We start from the raw sequence: 19,501 nt of genomic DNA on the forward strand, positions 1-19,501 counted from the left end.
TCTCTCCACCTTCCTTGTGGCCACAGACTGTTTCAATAAGGGACTGCACTCTTTGTTGCTTTAAAGAAATTAAAGGATCTCCAAGCAGTGTTCTATGCAGAGATGTCCCTTTTGTTGTCTCTTCTGGAGCTGCAGCAGCCATGTCTGTGTGCTGAGCTGGGGCAGATCAGAGCTGGCCCAGCAGCTGTGCCCCGCAGCAGCAGCACTTGGTGTTGCCAGTGCTGCTGCCGTGGCCCTGCCCCGCTGCCCTGGTGGCCCTGGGCTCTGCAAGGGCCCTGAGGGAGATGAAAAGGAGCAGCAGAGCAGGGGCTGATCCATCCCCAGTGCGCTGCACAGCCCAGGGCAGCGTCCCAGAGCCTCCTGATGGAGCTGCCAACAACATCCCCCCTCAGCAGCCCTGGCCTCTCCCCCAGCTCACACAGGTGCCCCATCCTTGCAGGCACAGACACGGCAGCACTGGCTCAGCAGCCCCTGTTCGCATTGCACACAGCAGGGGGAGCACCCCCATCCTGTTGCTGTGGGGACAGGAACGTGAGGGACCACAAATGCCATCAGCCCCTGGGGCCAGCAAGGGCTGGGAGACACCAGGGAAACCACTCAGCTTTGTCCTGGCCTCTGCAGTCAGTCAGAAAGTCTATTCCCATCAGCTGGGAGTTTCCTGTGCCAATGCAGATGCTGTTAGTCAGAGCCAGGGCCACCTGGCAGTGTCCTGGGGTGATGTTATGATGCTTGTATCCCCATTCATCTGTTCTGTGCCTTTAAGACCAGCTCTGAGGAGTGAAAGTTTATTTTGGGTTTCTCTTATCAGGGACACAGAGACGAGCAGTACATAGGGCTGTTTTTCACTTCTTTCTTTCAGTTTGCTTCTTTTCTTGCTCTCTTTTCTGCTCCCGCTTCTGCTCTGCTTTGACCTCTGCTTATTAGCTAGTTCTAGCTAAACAGTCCACATCCCTACCTGGACTGTTTCTCCTCTCCTGGTTCTGTGACCATCTCGAACCTGCTCCAGACTGCGACCTGGGAACACCGGAGGTTCGCACTGTTTTGGCCTGCAGCAGCTGCCCCAGCGCCGGAGGGACTGAGAACAGAGCAACCACCCCCGAAAGAGACTTTGTGATTTTGTCATCTTTCTCAGAGCGGTGTCATCGGGTATTGTTCATTTTGTGTGCTGGGGGGTGCTGTGCCTGAAATAAACAGGTTCTTTCCACCGCTCTCCAAGGAATATTTTCCCGAACCGGTTGGGGGAGGGGCTGTGTGGGTTTGGTTTTCTGGAGGGGCCCTCCTTTGCAGATTCTTTAACAAATTTGCCCTAAACCAGGACAAAATATTGGTGCCCAACATGGGGCTCGAGAGAGAGTGGCAAAACCCTGTTTTGACTGCATTTTAGTTGTTATTACTCTGTGTTCGTTTAAATCAGCTAATAGCCATGCTTTTTGAATTCATAATGTCTATTGGGGTGAAGGTTTGCATGCATTTCTGGTCCCTAGGGTTTTTTGAGATTTTAATACCTCTCTGGTCCCTAGGTTTATTTCCTTATCCAGGAATAGCTTTAGTATTGTCTCTAATTTGGAGAGTCTGGTTCTAGCATGGCTTAAAGAAAGAGGCCATGAATGTATACAGCAGAGGGAAAAGTAAAAGGTAGTTGTAAAGCATTTCCCAGGCTTGATTCTATAAACAATTAGGCTCTCTCAAGTACCACTTTATAAACAATAAGATTCTCAGACAGTTTTCCCATACAGGCAAACATTCTGTCCTTGGGCTCTCTGAGAACACTGATCCTGTTTTCAATAGACAAACCACAGGTATTGTAAACAAAAGGAGGGGTTACAGTTTTCTCTGTAACCTATCATGAGCTTAGATTTTGCAATATGCATGAAGTTAATTAACACTGTTATATGAAGTGGCTGATTGATCAATAAATCGAAGTCAAGGCTGATCAATGACAAGGTGGGTTGGCTTCCTTCGCTTTCAACATAATGGTGACACCCGGACGTGATATGGCAATGCACCACGAAGAAGCGAAGAAAACGGGTCAGGTCCTAAGCAGCGGGACGGCAGTAAACGCGATAAAGGGATAAAAAAGAAGCTGAGTCGCGTCGTGCCTTGGGTGTCGTACAGGCGAGCCCGACTGAGATGTGCTGCACGGACCTTGAAGAGGCTGCATTCAGCGCTGATTAATTAGGTATGGAAAGGAAAGCAGCATATGAATTATTGACTGTCTTTTTACAAAAAAGGCAAATTAAGGGGGTAGATTGGCAAAAGGATTTAACAGGACTTCGGACTTATGGCTACAGTAAAGGGGTTTTCCTTAAACCCTGTGTGGTTTACAAGTTAACGGAATGGCGTGAATTCGGTGATTTATTATGGGAGGCTACTTTAGAAAGTGATAAAACTGTCAAGAGGCTAAGCAAGCCATGGTGGGTGATGTACGGTGCACTTTCTCACTATGTCTCTGAGTGCAAGACAGCGGCTGCAGCTCGTGGCGCTTGCGGGGCTGTGCTACTCCGAACTCGGCACGGGCGCTCTGCCATGGGGAGCAGCCGTGGCGAGCGGCCACCTAAAATACTGCACCGCAGCGGCGGGAGCGGAGGCAGTGGCGGGGAGAGCGGAGCCGCCACGTGGGAGCCGAGCCGCGCCGCCCCGGGAGGGGAGCGGAGCCGCTGCGTGGGAGCCGCGCCGCAGGGGGAGCGACCCGACCAGCAGTGTCTGCAGCGCGCGCTGTGATCCAACCTGACACCACAGGGAGTCGCCACGGGGCTGGCGGGGCCGCCGCAGAGGAAGTGACCTGCAGCACAGAGCAGGGGGGGACGCCTGCTCCGGCACAAGCGGCGGGGCACTGGAGTGCTTTTCCAGCGCCAGAGCTTGTCTCTCCGCCCCGCAGCTGGCAAAGAGCCTCGGTTTTGGACCTAACAGCCTAATGGATGTGACCTTTTGTCAACAAGGGAGGGGATCCCTGCTGAAATTGAGAAACCAGTGATAATAAACAAATGACATCAAAGGCTATCAGGACGTTTTCCACCTAAGTCAAGGGGACTTTTGTTCTTCCCAGCAGACTGTGAAACAGAAATCAGCGTAGAAATGTGTGGGTCAAATTTTGGCCGATTTGGCTCGGCATTGGTTATGCTGTCAGAATCACCTGCATTAACGTAGACTTTAACATCAGAAGCCCGGATGGCTGAGTCGGTGGAACATCAGACTCTAAAATTATATTTTGAAAAATTTAAAAATGCTAAGATGTCTTGGACTGATTGTATGAGTGAGATGTTGTGAGTGTGGTTTTTGGTATAGAAATGCTATAGCAAACACGTGAAGAAAGTTATTTTAGCTTAATATTTTAGAATCAGGCCTGTAAGTAAGTTATAGTAAATGCTATATTTTATTTTTTTTTAAGTTTTATCTTTTATTAAGTAGTTTAAGTTAAATTGTCTATTAAGTGCCATTAAATATTAAATACTGTTAAGATAAATTATATTAGGTTTAAGTTAAGTTAGATTCTGTTAAGTTTGAATTATATTTGGTTTAAGTTGTATAGAATTTAAAGTCAGTTAATTTTGTTAAAGTTTTATTAGATTTAAGTGATTTTACATTATTTACAAATAAGTCTGTTAAGTTTAAATATTTTAAGTGCTTGAAGTGCATACTATTTTCCCACCACTCCAAATCAACAAAGGACTGAGAATCGACCAGCTGATGCCATTTGAGCCAAATGACTAAAGGATTACAGACCGTAAAACTGATTTTGAACTTTTCTGAGAGACCCAGGAGGGGGGTGGATGTGAAAATCTCAAGGAAAGAAAGGATCATTTTCAGGCTTGCCGTTTGCCTCCTCTCCAGGTTCGCATGAATGAAAACAGCTAACAGCCTTCTTTTCTTAGTCCAATTACCACCTACCATGCAATGCCTGAAAAGGCTGGACATCATGGCTCGGCTGGGGGTGGTTTTAACCCTTTGGGATAAAAGCCATTGCTCGGACCGTGGCTGGGGAACCTTATAGAGATACTGAGTGTGCTTTTAAATGCTTTTACTTATTTTACTTTGTCTTTGTAGTTGTATCCAAAATATGGTTGGTAGGATGACAGAGAAAACTTGGCAAACTAACCTCCTTTCTCAAAAAGAAAAAGACGGGGGAAGTGTGGAGAGTCTGGTTCTAGCATGGCTTAAAGAAAGAGGCCATGAAGGTATACAGCAGAGGGAAAAGTAAAAGGTAGTTGTAAAGCATTTCCCAGGCTTGATTCTATAAACAATTAGGTTCTCTCAAGCACCAATTTATAAACAATAAGATTCTCAGACAGTTTTCCCATACAGGCAAACATTCTGTCCTTGGGCTCTCTGAGAACACTGATCCTGTTTTCAATAGACAAACCACAGGTATTGTAAACAAAAGGAGGGGTTAGAGTTTTCTCTGTAACCTATCATGAGCTTAGATTTTGCAATATGCATGAAGTTAATTAACACTGTTATATAAAGTGGCTGATTGATCAATAAATCAAAGTCAATGCTGATCAGCGACAAGGTGGGTTGGCTTCCTTCACTTTCAACACCTAATACGTAGTTTTTACATCAGAGGGGCAGTGACCAGAGTAGCTATCCTGCTGGGCTTGGTGGCAATAATGTGCAAGAAGTTTATAAACATGCTAGGGTCTGCTCCAGGTATGAATGGTTCATGGCTATGGTTATGCATCCAGTTTGTTGCAGGAGGAGCAGGAGGGAATGAGGTTTTTCAGCCTCTGCTTTCCTTCTTCTCCTATGAATCAGTTGCATCACTAGTGAAGGATGTTCAGTTTCCCCTCAATGTTAAAGAAACCATCTTCGTGGTATTCAGTCTGGTAACCTTCCTCTATAGAGCCTGCTGCTTCTCTAGAATGAGGGCTGAGATTTCTAGACGGGCTGATAAGACCCCTGACTCAGGAGTAGACCCCGGTGTGGAAAATCCTAAGTGGTGTGGGAAATGGGAGGATATGGGCCAAATCCTGAGGGAATTCTCTGACCCTATAGTCTGGGATTTTCCCCATGAACAAATTCAGAACCCAGCTGAGGTGGGGAAATCTCTGAAAGAGAAGTACCACGATGAGCCTAAGGAGAGGAAGGTCATTGCAGTGACCTGGGCCCTGGCCTATGCTTATTGCACACTGCTAGATACTGTCGGGCAGCAGAGAGAGGCAGGGGGGCAGGGAGATAAATCAGCAACTGTCCCGGTGACTCAGGCTGCAGCTAATACTCCAGGCTCGAAGCCAGCATCTAAACCCATGGCTGTTGCTACCAGCACTAGAAGTGGGAAATGCACGGACAAGACCAATCGACCAGGGGATGATGATGATGATGAAGGAGAAGGAACCTCAATGATTCCTGACATAAAATCAGGAGTCAAAGCAGCAGGTGCAAGATCAGATGCAAATATTGAGTCCTTTTCCCTGAAGGACCTTCGTGGCCTACGGAAGGATTACACTCAAAGGTCTGATGAATCCATAATTAGTTGGCTCTGGGACGCTGCAGGCGAGGCTACAATTCTGGACGGCACTGAAGCCAGGCATTTGGGATCTCTGTCACAGGATCCTGTCATAGACCAAGGAATGATGAGAGGGGCTAACCCTCACAGCCTCTGGGAACGGGTCCTAAGAAGCGTAGCAGAAAGATACCTTTGTGCGGACGATCTCTATATGCAGCAAAGTCAGTGGAAGACAATAGAGCAAGGGATCCAACGCCTGAGAGAAATGGCAGTGGCAGAGATTATCTTCTCAGATGATGTAATAACTAGGAACCCAGACTTGGTACCATGCACGTCTGTGATGTGGCGAAAACTCGTACGACTTGGGCCACATGAATATGCTTCTGCCTTAGCCATCATGACGAGAGATGAGAGGGATGAGACTGTGCTTGACATGGCAAGGAAGCTCTGAGCATATGCAGATGCTGTACATGGCCCGACACATGCCAGAATCGCAGTGGTAGAAACACATCTGCAGAATTAAGAGGATAAGATAGAGGAGAACCATAAGAAGCTTAGAGAGGAGATTAAAGAAGACCTTCTCCAAATTTCAGCAGTACAGATCCGAGGTTCTGGTATCCAAGGCAGATATTTCCCAGATGGAGAGAGAAGGTACACCCCATGAGCTGAGCTGTGCTTCTACCTGTGTGATTGTGAGGAAAACATGAGAAGGTGGGATGGAAAACCTACTGCTGTTATGGCACAACAGGTGCATGAATTGAAGGAAGCCACGAGAAGGAAAACAGCTCCAGTTGCCTGTAGCCGAACTGCCGGGTACGATGATGATGACATGTCTGATCCCGTTGAAGGCACATCCAAGACATACGTCCAGGGAAAGAAGGATAACCAGGCTTAGAGGGGCCCTGCCTCTAGCCAGGTAGAGGCTAGGGAAAATCGTGTTTATTGGTCTATGTGGATTCGGTGGCCTGGCACATCGGAACCACAAGACTATAAAGTTTTGGTCGATACTGGTGCGCAATGCACATTAATCATATCAAGACATGTGGGGACAGAGTCTGTTTCTATTGCTGGTGTGACAGGGGGATCCCAGGATTTCACTTTGGTGGAAGCTGATGTGAGCCTGACTGGGAATGAGTGGAAGAAACATCCTATCGTGAGTGGGCCAGAGGCCCCATGTATTTTGGGCATGGAGTACTTCGAAGTGGGTATTTCAAAGACCTGAAAGAACTCAGATGGGCTTTTGGCATAGCTGCTGTAGAGGCTGAAGACATTAAGCAGTTGAACATTTTGCCTGGACTATCAGAAAGCCCATCTGCAGTAGGACTCCTGAAGGTGGAAGAGCAACAAGTGCCAGTTGCCACCTCTACAGTGCACTGTCAGCAGTATCAGACAACTCGAGATGCTGTGATTCCCATCCACAAAATTATCCGTGAGCTGGAGAGCCAAAGGGTGATCAGCAAGACTCACTCACCCTCCTCTGGACTGTGCACAAGTCTGACAGAGAATGGAGATTGACTGTGGACTATCGTGGCTTAATGAAGTGACTCCACTGCTGAGTGCTGCTGTGCCAGACATGCTGGAACTCCAGTACAAGCTGGAGTCCAAGGCAGCAAAGTGGTTCACCATCATTGATATTGCTAACACATTTTTCTCCATTCCTCTGGCAGCAGAATGCAGGCCTCAGTTTGCTTTCACCTGGAGGGGCGTGCAGTACACCTGGAACCGACTGCCCCAGGGATGGAAGCACAGCCCCACCATCTGCCATGGACTGATCCAGACTGCACTAGAAAGGGGAGAGGCTCCAGAACATCTGCAGTATATTGATGACATCATTGTGTGGGGGAACACAGCTGCGGAAGTGTTTGAGAAAGGGAAGGAAATCATCCAGATCCTCCTGGGAGCTGGTTTCGCCATTAAAAAGAGCAAAGTAAAGGGACCAGCTCGTGAGATTCAATGCCTGGGAGAGAAGTGGCAAGATGAACGGCGTCAGATTCCTACAGATGTTATCAACAAGATCACAGCAATGTCTCCACCCACCAATAAGAAAGAGACACAAGCTTTCTTGGGTGCAATAGGTTTTTGGAGAATGCATATTCCTGAGTACAGTAGATCGTGAGCCCTCTTTACCTGGTCACCCACAAGAAGAACAATTTCCAGTGGGGCCCTGAGCAGCAACAAGCCTTTGTCCAGATTAAGCAGGAGATTGCTCATGCAGTAGCCCTTGGCCCAGTCAGGACAGGATCAGATGTGAAGAATGTGCTCTACTCTGCAGCCGGGAACAATGGCTTGTCCTGGAGCCTTTGGCAGAAGGTGCCTGGGGAGACTCGAGGTCGACCACTGGGATTTTGGAGTCTTAGCTACAGAGGTTCTGAAGCCAACTACACTCCCACAGAGAAGGAGATCTTGGCTGCCTATGAAGGAGTCCAAGCTGCCTCAGAGGTGATTGGTGCAGAAGTGCAACACCTCCTGGCACCCTGACTACTGGTGCTGGGGTGGATGTTCAAAGGCAAGGTTCCTTCCACTCACCATGCCACCAGTGCTACATGGAGCAAGTGGATTGCTCTTATCACTCAGCGTGCCTGTATAGGTAAACTGAATCTCCCTGGGATTTTGGAGGTAATTGAAAACTGGCCCAAGGTGGGAATTTTGGTGTCACAGAAGAAGAACAAGAGCCTGTGACACAGGCTGACAAAGTTCCTCCATATAACCAACTGCCACCAGAGGAAACACGCTACACTCTTTTCACTGACGGTTCCTATCGCATCGTAGGGATGAACCCGAAGTGGAAAGCAGCTGTATGGAGCCCTGCACGACAGGTTGCACAAGCTACCGAAGGAGAAGATGGATCAAGCCAACTTGCTGAACTCAAAGCTGTTCAACTGGCCCTGGACATTGCAGAAAAAGAGAAATGGCCAAAGATCTACCTTTATACTGATTCATGGATGGTAGCCAATGCTCTGTGGGGATGGCTGGAGAGGTGGAAAGAGGCTAACTGGCAACATAGAGGGAAACCAGTTTGGGCTGCTGATGAGTGGAAAGACATCACTACCAGGGTAGGGAGGCTACCTTTGAAAGTCTGCCATGTAGATGCTCATGTCCCCAAGAGTAGAGCCAATGAGGAGCACCAAAACAATCAGCAGGTAGATCAGGCTGCAAAGATAGAGGTGCCCAAGATGGATCTAGATTGGGAGAACAAGGGAGGTGTCATGGTTTAGCCCTGGCACAAAGCCAGCGCCTCCATGAGAATACCTTCTCCCTGGTGTCTGCTGTGAGATGTGACCAGGAATAAGCAAAGCAGGTTCCTGCTTAGAAATAAAGATAACCCTGTTAACTAAACTACAAGAAAAGAAGAAAGAAAAAAAAAACATGAGGGAAAAAATGAAAAAATTTCCTCCTCCCCCCCACCAAATTACCCAATGCATTACATTCCCCCAAAATCATCAACTCTCAGTCCAGCACAACCCTTTAGAATACTCAATCTTCAGTTCATGAAGAGGAGAGGAGTCCTTCTTTCACCATAGGCTTCTCCTGGAAACACGTTGAAACCTCGTGTGCTTCCATGTCACTCAGCACCGCCCGGAAAGTCCTTTGCCATCATGAAACCTTTCCTTCCATGCCCAGTGCTCTCACCACTGTGCATGGACCAGAGCTGCTTCTAGAGTTGTCTTTCAAGGATGCCTTGTCTCACTCCAAAAAAAGGCACAGCCTCTCCTTTGGGACTGTCCCACCCATTTTTTCACCCCCTGGGGCTGAGGGGTACCCACACTGAACCCTCCCGGTTCTGAGGTACTTCCTCCCCCTAAATGCAGTCTCTGTGTCACAGGAAAAAACTGGTTCAGTCTATGGCCACACAAGAAAAGTCCAGCCAAAAGGCCACTCCATCATCTCTCCCCCACTCAAGAGTCTTCTGCACTTCCCTCGTGGTCCATTCCCTCTTATCTCATCTCTTATCTCTCTTCTTATTCAGCTCCAGGAGGATCAGCATTTGCAAGGTCTCAATCATGCAAGAAAAAGGGTTAAAAATTTCAGTGTCTGCCTGTCCCAGAGCTCCGGCACTCCCACGCTGCCCTCGCACTCCCCCCTTCTCCTCCTGGGCCAGCGCTGCTATTGAATTCAGACGCCGGCTCTCCCTCTCTCTCTCCTAGGGGGGAATGGCTGCCCGATGTCTCTTGGTGGTCTTCCACCCTTCCATCCTTGGGCTGGGCCTACCTCATGGCCCCTTGGCTTTTCCCCTCCCCCCGCCCAGCCGGCAGCTGGGACAGGGGGAGAGATCCAAAGCCTCTCCCGATGTAAGTCCCAAGAGACTCTGGGCGGGCGCAGCTCTGGGTTTTAACCCCTATGTTTTTCTCAGAGGCGGTCCTAGAATCTGAGCATCCATTGGCCTGATGGTAGTGACCCCAGCATCCCAGAAATCCCATTTCTGGTCCAACCACCACAACTGGGAACACTGGGGCCATTGCAGAGAAGACTGACGACACTGGGGCATCCTGTGGATGTCACTGGGATGAACTGGGAGGGACTGGGAATGGGCACAGGTGTATTGGGAGGGACTGGGCTGTACTGGGAGGGACTGGAGGGACACTGGGGTTGTAGTGGGTTCTACTTGGGATGAACTGGGCTGTACTGGGAGGGACTGGAGAGGTTGAATTGGATGTTCCCACCTCTGCCGCATCCCATTTGCCGAGGTTTCTGCCCATCACTACCCAAAGCCAATCAGCACCTGGTTTAGGATCTCGCAAGCAGTGCCTGATATTGGCACTACTTTTTTTGCCTAAAACTCCCATCATGCCCCGCGGTCTGATTGAGACCCATTGAAGCTGGACTACAACGCCCACCATGCCCCGCGCTCCACAGAACGCCGGTATCACCCCCCACCTGTCCCTTAAGTGTCCCCCAGATCCTCCAGGATCTCTCAGTGCCCCCTCAGCGCCCATTCGGGACCCCCAAAAGCATGCTCGGACCCCTGAGTGCTCCGAACCCCACAGATGCCCGGTACAGCCACTTCTGGGAATTCATCTCCTCTCATACCCCGCCGCCCCAGAGGCCCTCAGAAAAATCCTGCGCCTAAAACTCCTGCCGTGCCCTGCACCCTAAAGAGCCCAGTTAGAGATGCCTGAGCTCCCCGCAAGTGTTCCCGAACTGTTTATGTTCCCCCGAGGATCTCAAGTTGCAACTCGGACGCAGCAGTGTCCCCCAAGAGCCTTCCCAGACCCACTAACAAAGCGTTCCAGCCACTTCCGGGAGTACGGCTCCCATCATGCTCTGTGGAGCGCGTCCAGTGCTCTTGGAGCCGGGACTTCATCTCCCATCATGCTCCGCGCCTCCACCGAGAGCCATTGCAGCTGCGCCTCGAACTCCCTTGATGCTCCGCGGCCCCGTTTAACAGTATTACATCCACGTTTTCAACTCCCATCACCCCCCGCACCCCAGAGAGCCCTTTTCGAGCCTCACAAGGGTCCACCCAGACACCAAAGGGCCCCAAATTCCCCTCCCTGACCTCCAAGGGCCCCCCTGGACCCCCAAGTGCTGCCCTGGGCCCTGAACTGTCCCTCGGAATCCCTGAGTGCCCCTCCAAGTGCCCACCCACCTCCCCCAAGTGCCCTTCAGACCCTCAAGTTGTCTCTGAATTCCCTCTCCAGACCCTGAACTGCCCCAAATGTGCCCCAGAAATGTCACCAGGGACCTGAAAGTGCCCCCCTTAACCCTTTCTGAGAAAAAGATGATAAAAAAGGTGACAAAAAGACTCAAATATTACTAGTTACCAAAAAGAGAAATAAATAAATAGCCAATGGAGATTAACGAATGAATGAAGGGCATTGCATTACTTAGAAACAATGACCAATAATTTTTTTCGTTCCTAAAAATGCATTGGTTTTTTAATATAAACGAAATAAATAGGGCAGGAGATCTTTCTTCTTTTTAATGTCTTTATTAAAAATCAGCTCAGGTGGGGTGATCCGATGGGTCTCACACTGCCGCTGCCCCCAGAAGTGGCACAGAGGAGGAGGAAGAGTCCAGTTTGTCCACTGGTGTGCCGGCAGAGCTGGGGGTTCCTTCCTCACCAGAGCACGAGTTGATTCCCAGTATTTTGGTTTGACATTCGAGGTCCTCTTTGCAGCCAACATGTTTTTAGGTTACGGTGAGTGGTAAAAAGGGTCTTAGTGGACACTGGATTCTGTTCTTCCCATCTAGACATCACTTTGACCCCTCAATTCCATGTTGGTTTGTTGTTTTTAGGGGTTTTTGGCTAGGTTTGGTGAGGGGCTTCCTCATTTGCTTGCTAACCCCAATGTCATTTGCATGCCAATCAAATTATTGTCCCATCCTTGGTTGTCCCCTCCTCTTCACTGTCCCGGGTGCCATCCTCCAGGAAGCGGCAGGGTGCCACTCGACAAAAAGGGGAATTCCCAACCATCAACAACAGGTAGTTAATAAAAAACTATTAACAACAGCTGATTACAACAACAAACAGTTAGAACTCCACCCTGGCAGCAACTGGCCCAACCTGGGAACTCTGCAACCTTTTAATAAAATGGGCAACTTTTCTACTCATAACAGTATGACATCACAGAGAGCGCTTTGTGACATCACTGAGGGAGTTGTGACATCATAAAGCTTCTGTGACATCATAGAGTAGGGTGTCTGACCATAGAGGAGATCCTGCCATCATAGAGGGTGGCTCTGTGGCATGAGTGAATGGATTGTGACATCACTGGGTGGCTGTGTAACATCATAGAGCAGGTTGTGAAATCACAGAACAGATTCTGACATCACATTATGGCTTTCTGACATCACAGAGTCTTTTGTGACATCACAGTGCAACTGCATGACATTCCAGGCTGACATTCCAGAGTTGGCTCTGTGACATCACAAGGGTGCTCTGTGACATGCTAGAGTGGGCTGTGACATCACAGGTGGCTGTGTGACATTGCAAAAAAGCTGTGTGACATCACCAGGGCTCTGTGACATCACAGGAGCTGTGTGACATCACAGGGGCTGTGTGACATCACAGGAGGATGTGTGACATCACAGGAGCTGTGTGACATTGCAAAAAAGCTGTGTGGCATCACTGGAGGCTCTGTGACATCACAGGAGCTGTGTGAGGTCACTGGGGAGGTCACTCTGCCCTGGCCCCCCTCACAGTTCCCCCCACAGCAGTCCAACCCTGCTCGTGCACAGCGGGGTCCCCTGTCCCCCCAGGTCCCCCTGCCCCCAGCCCTGCAGCCTCCCCCGGAGGATGTTCCATGAGATCAACCCCAGAGACTGACACGGGGACGGGGGGCCGGGGCCCTGGGAGTGGGACAGGGGGACAGGGACCCCCTGGCAGCGTCCCCGTGTCCCCCAGGGCCAGAGCCTGGGACAGGACTCCTTCACCCTGTTACGAACGAGGCCTTGAGAGCGCTGAAAATATCCCCAGCAAGGGATCAGCAAAAAACAGATTGAATATTAAGGGACAGCAGCACAAAGTTCCTTGGGAAGAGTCATTCTGCTCCTGACTGGACACTTCAGGCACACCAAGGAAACAAGGCAACAACAACACCAAACATAAACCAGGCAATCAAATCAAAATTTAACAGAGAACTGTCCCTCTGTGTGTGTGTGAGACACAAGGACAATGAGGGCAAGGATAAAAGGAATATGGTCCAAAAGCTTAACAGAGCTCAAACTTAACAGGACTTAACTTATTCCTTAACTTTACCTGATCTTGTCAACTTCAAAATTTAGCAAAAGAGCAGCACTTAACAATATTTAACCCAAAATAAAACCTATGACTTAGAAATTAACAGAGGAATAACACTTAACAATCCTTAACTTAGCTAATAACTTAAACTTAACAACTTACAAACAGTGCAACTCTTAGGAGCATTTAACTTAGTTTAGACCTTGTGACTTGACCTTACCTACTGATATCTGGATATCTGACTGACTCAGCTGTCCAAGGCACTCCAACCCCTCAGAGAGCAGCATTTCTGCCACATCTCCCCAGCACAGGCACTCCTGTGTGCACACAGACACAAAGAGTCAGTGCAAGGCACCGGTGAGCAATTCCCCTGAGGGCAGGGAATGCTCACTGTGGATCCTTTGCCATCTCCCCAGTGGGTGAAGAGTTTAGCCTGGAGGAGTGGGAGGATCGGCACAGGCTCTGTGGTTGCTCAGGATCCCTGAGTGCAGCAAACGGGAGAGTTCCCAGCTGGGAGAGGCCCCACTCAGAGGGAGTCGCTGGCCCAGGAGAGCTCCAAGGGCTCCTTTTGGAGCGCTGTTTGCAGGGCCCCAAGAGAGGGGCTGCAGTCCCAGCAATGGCTCATCCTGACTGCACTTGGCATCAACAGCTTCCTTTGGCAGTGTGAGAACAGGAATGTTGTGTTACTGAGGGAACACAAACAGCTCCCAGGGCTGCTGGTAAAGGAACCAGGAGCTGGTTGGGCAGCAGCAGTGCCTGGAGCAGACAGTGTTTGTGATGAGCTGCAGAGGAGCTGAGCCCAGGGGCTGTTGGCCAAGGCCCAGGCCCAAGGAGCATTTCTCAGCTGGCAGGGCGGCCTGAGAAGGGGAGGGGGGAATGCAGCAGCACAGGGCCCATGGAACCAAGGGACCATTGTGACACTGTGGGGCCCTGTGAGATCAAGGGATCATTGTGACACTCTGGGGTCTCATGGGACCAGGGGGGACGTACCGACATTGCGTGGCTCCGTGGAATGTAGGGATCATTGTGACACTGTGAGGCCTCATCAAACCAAGGGTCCGTTGTGACACTGTGAGGCCTCATGGAACTGTGGAGACCATTGTGACACTTTGGGGTGTCATGGTAATAAGGGGCTGTTGCGACACTGCAAGATCCCATGGAGCCAAAGGTCCGTTGTGACATCTCAAGGCCTCATGGAACCATGGAGACATCACTAAGAGACTTCACAGCCTCATGGTACAATGGGGCCATTGTGACACTGAGGGGACTCGGGGACTAATGGAGATCATTGTGACACTGTGAGGCCCCATGGAATAAGCAAACCATTGTGACACTGTGGGGCCTCATGGAACCAGTGATAACATTGTGACCCTGGGGGTCCCCACAGAACCAAGAGGACCACTGTGATACTGTGGGGCCTTGTGAAACCAAGAGGCCTTTGTGACACTGCAGGACTGCATGGAACCAAAGGTCCATTGTGACACAGAGGGGCTTCCTGTCATCAATGGTCCTTTGTGACACTGTGGAGCCAAAGGAGATCATTGTAACACTGCAAACCTCCAGGGTCCAAAGGTCCATTGTGACATTGCAGGCCTAATGTAACAGAGGAGCTGCATGACATTGTGGGGCCTGGGGCACAACAGAGACCACTGTGACACTGCAAGGCCTCATAGAACCAAGGTGTCATTGTGACACTATAGGGCACCATAAAACTAAGGGAATGTGGAACAGGTCTGGCTGGTTTGGCCTCCTGGGCCCCCTTACTGGTCCAGCTGACCATGGCATGTTGAGGGTCTCTTCTCATCTGCTGCTGAAACACTGGGGCTCTGTGCTTTCCTTCCTATGGAAAAGATCTGTCCTTGTCCTCCAGGCACCCATGGCCAGAATTGGGATTTCACCTCCAACATTGCCTTTTGTGAGAGACTGGAGGAGATTGTCGGCTCAAAACATTTCATGTGTGGGGGATGAAAAGGCAGGTCCAGCCTTGCCCTGCCCTGGAACCCCAATCCCCCCAGAGCCTCTATCCCAGCCCAGCAGTGGCTGCCAGTCCCTGGCACAGCACAGGCAATGCTCCACAGCCACCTCTGCAGCCCCAGCCCAGCTCCTGAGGGACCAAATGAGCCCAAGTCCAACCTGGGGGAAGGGCCCAGGGAAACCAAGGGGTACTGAAGGCTGACCACAAGGCAAGCACACATCTTGACCCTGCCTCCTCTTGGAATTTCCATCTAAACACTGCTGGAATCCAGGAGCTGGTAGCTGTGTGTGCTTTTTGTCTTTCTTGCTTTCTATGCCTTTTTCTTCAGTTTCTGTGCTCCTGAATATTTTGATTAACTGAAAATTGAACAAACTTAAGAGTTTGTGAGGTTGAATGGGCCAAGTCAACACTTTGAGAAGTGTTTTTTGTTGACTGAATGTCTGTCATTGTTTGACATGAGAAGAATTTTAAAAAGTAATACAAAACTTTTTGTGTAACTGACAATCTATTAAACCACTAAGATACTGAACATGCCTCTGTGAAACACAAATGTTAAAGATGAAAAAACCCAGGAACCTCCTCTTTCTTCTGCAGTCAACAAAGAAGCAGCGGGCCCTGGCCCTGGCCCCCATCTCAACCAAACCAAACCAAACCAAACCAAACCAAACCAAACCAAACCAAACCAAACCAAACCAAACCAAACCAAGCAGCCCTGCCATGGGCTGAGCCCCTTCCCCCATCCCCTGGCTGCCCCTCCCTATCGGCCCCATTCTAACCAAACCAAACCCCAACAACTCCCAAACAGGAAAACAAAAGAGGCTACAAAACCCCAACTAGAACAAAGATGGCCACAGCTATTAAAATCTTATCATCAAGTTGTTGTCCCCCCGCTCCCAACACAACTCAAACCAAAAACCCCCACAACTTTTAACTCATAAAAAATAACCCTATAACTAAAATTAAACACAAAAAAAACCCAAAAACCAACCATAAATCCAATCCTAACACAACCCAAAACAAACTCCCACCACAAGTTACTGGCAGGTCAGGTGTTAATCCTTTCAATACATCAATCCTCCATAGAGTAAAAGAAAAAACAAAATGCAAACATATTAAAAAACACTCATCAAAGTCAGTACAAAAGAAATGCAATCCCAAATTAAAAAAAGAATAAAAAATACCTTATTCTTAAATCTTAAATCCTCCTATAAAGTATGAAAAAAACCCTCTTTTTTATAGCACATAATATTATAAAAAAAAATATTCAAATTAATATCAAACAAAAACCTACATACTAAAATAAAGAACTGTTAAAATTACTGTAATTTCAGTAGAAGTTTAAAAGTAAAAGAATAAAACCATAATCCAATACCCTCAAGAGAAGAACTCTATTCCGGAAGATTAAAATAATTTTTAAAGTAAATAATAAAACCTTTTACCTTTAAACAACTCATCTTTAAAACAATACCTCATAAGTCAGCATGGCCAATCAACAAGCAGTAAAATGGCTTGTAGCAATAAAAGGAACTTCACAATACCTAAATTCCTCAGACAATTGTGTTCATGACAAAATTAAGAACCACAAAAACCTATTTTTTCCTCCTGTAAAAAATTTTTAAGTTTAACATGAGAAACTTCTCTCCCAAAGTAATTTAAAAAAAGGACTATTCTGGAAATAGTAAACTAACTAGAAATTTTAAATTTAGTTACTTCACATTGTCAGAAAAAGTTGAAAGAAAAAAGAGTGTACTAAAGAGTTCATTTTAATTCTTACTACTTTCTTCTTTTTAATTTATTTTTAATAAAATTTTCTTTATACCCTTTTAAAATTTTAAGCCTGCTTTGCCTTCCTTGTAATCCTATCTCACAATAAAATAAATACAGAAATAATTAATCAACACTAAACCCCACAACACTCATCAACACATTAATTAAGAAATCTCAAGATTAGAAAAATCTTAAATTAACAAACCAAAACCACTACAATATTGTAATAAACATTTTGCCAAAGTTTCTCTGATTTTCTAAAGTTCCCAGTAAAGGCTGTTTGGTTGTTTTGAGTGCCTGAGAACCTCTTGTTATTTTCCAGGGAGTCCAACTCAGAGGACACATGCAATTGTAATTCCTTTTAAATCTCTCTTCGAGAGAGTTGTTCGGGGGATGTGGGTCAGGGCTTGTGCGTCCTGCTTGGCCCAGCCCAGGCAGGGCTTTCCCAGCCCCATTCCACACTCCATTTCCCAGCTGGAGCCGCTGCTGCCTCTGAGTTGTGCTGCCCTAGCCCCAGGGACGCTCTCCTTGTCTGCCCATTCCCCCACGGTCTCTGGGCAGGGATGGCCTCAGTGGGGGCTGCTGACATCCTCAGCACCTTGGAGGCTGCTGCTGAATTTTCCTGCTCCAGAGGCTTGTTCAGCCTTCAGCTCTTGAGTGCAGGAATTCAGTGTCCCAGGGCTCATCAACATTCAGAACAGCTGAACAAGCAAAGCTTCTGGGAATAATTTGATTTTTATTTTCAAATCCTTTGTGTTTAAGTAGATCTCAGTAGTGTATTCAAAGTGAAGACATGATATTTAAAAAGACAGCCAGAAAAGATTTTTTTTGTCCTGTTTAGTTTAGTTTTGTTTTCCTGTTAATTCATTGATACATGCAATCTCCAATTGACAGTGAATCCAAGTACCTCCTCATGCAGTTTGACTGGGTATGAAAATCAAGACCCTTCATGGCTTACAATCAATCAGACTCTGTCCCTACCCCCACCCCATCATTTCCCCCATCCATGGCTGGCACTCAGAGCAGCCTTGTGCAAATGTGAGCTCCCCCCAGCCCACACTGGACCTAGCCAACTGACCACAGTTGAACAGGATACTACGTAATAAAAATTAAACAATTAAAATAACAATCACACAATTACAAACTCTTCCCTGATCTATGTGCAATGTCCCAGCAGTGTCTGATGAGTCCACTATTCACAACTGATTTACATACTAAAATTAATTTTTGACAAACATGGTCCTTTGATAGATATAAACACAATTAAGTTCTTGTATCAGAATTCTTGACATGGACTGAGGACAGAACAGCTCAAACAATTCCTGATTTCCAAATCTATCAGTGGTAGATGGAGAAGAAAGGTCAGGCTGCTCTTGGTGTCAAGGAAATGCTGAAAGCAGCCTGACTCATTTCATCTCCTCCTGTCCTGGCTGATCTCCCCTCTTTCCCCTTCCATCCATTGGCTTTTGTCTCCCCCCCAGCCCCCTGTCAAGAGCCTGGCTCTGTGTTCTCCATCCCCTCCTCGCTGGCACTGCCAGGCTGGGATGAGGAGTCCCTTAGCCTTCCCTGCTCTGGGCTGGACAAGCCCAGCTCCCTCAGCCTCTGCTCACAGCCCAAGGGCTCCAGCCCCACCTTGGACGCCCTTCCCAGACCCTGCTCCAGCTGCCAGACATCTTTCCTGCCCTGGGGACCCCAAACCAGGCCACAGTGACCTGGATAACCCACGTCCTTGATGTCCTGGTCACACAGCCCTGGCCCCTTGTCCTCATGTCAGGCTCTGGGGTGGATCCTGTGGAACATCCTTTGGTGGAGGCTGTGACTCCAGGTGGGCCGGGGGGATCCCAGGGGACAGGGACCCTGCTGGGCATGAACAGCATTGGACTTGTTGGGAGAAACTGTGAGGGGGAGCTGGGGCAGAGTGACCAACCCAGTGACCTGACAGAGCCCTGCTGGGATGTCACACAGCCCCTCTGTGATATCACAGCCTGCTCTGTGATGTCTCAGTTTGCTCTGTGATGTCATACCTCTAACCTGTGATGTCACGGCCTGCTCTGTGATATCACAGAGGCAGTTTGTGATGTCATAGCTGCTCTATGACCTCATATATCCCATTCTGTGATGTCATAGCCCACTCTGTGATCTTCTGTGAAATAAGGAAGGGCAGCAACAAAACTTCTGCACTGGAATTAGGAAGGGCAGACTTTGGCCTGTTTAGGATGCTGATTTGGGGAGTACCAAATCAGGTCCTGATTCTTTAAAGCGAAACAGCCCTTAAAAACAAAGGGGTCCAGGAAGGATAGACACATTTCAAGAAAGTAACCCTAAGAGGAAGGAGCAGCCTCTGCCTGTGTGGCAAAAGATGATCTAGCGAGAAAAATGACTGGCTTGCCTGCCCATTCAGATTTTGTGGGAACTCCAGTGTAAAAAAGGACCAGCAACTCAGGAAGTGTTTAAGGATGTCATTATGTTTTCCAAAAGAATATTAGATATGTGAAGCTCAATCAGAACTTAACCTGGCCACTTCTGTAAAAAAATTAAAAAAAAAACTTTGTATAAAAAAGTGTATAGCAAAAGGAGGGATAAGGGAATATCTATTCCTTATTGGATGTAGTGGAGAATATAGAAACCAAAGAGA

General features: G+C 48.2%; 1 protein-coding gene across 1 annotated transcript in view; it reads right to left on the reverse strand.

Annotated features, from left to right (window-relative positions):
• The window catches only part of LOC131096330 (zinc finger protein 551-like), a 184,137-nt gene that overhangs the window by 59,548 nt on the left and 105,088 nt on the right, over positions 1-19,501 (reverse strand).

The sequence above is a fragment of the Melospiza georgiana genome, unplaced genomic scaffold (assembly GCF_028018845.1).
Source record: "Melospiza georgiana isolate bMelGeo1 unplaced genomic scaffold, bMelGeo1.pri scaffold_29, whole genome shotgun sequence".
Taxonomy (NCBI): Eukaryota; Metazoa; Chordata; class Aves; order Passeriformes; family Passerellidae; genus Melospiza; species Melospiza georgiana.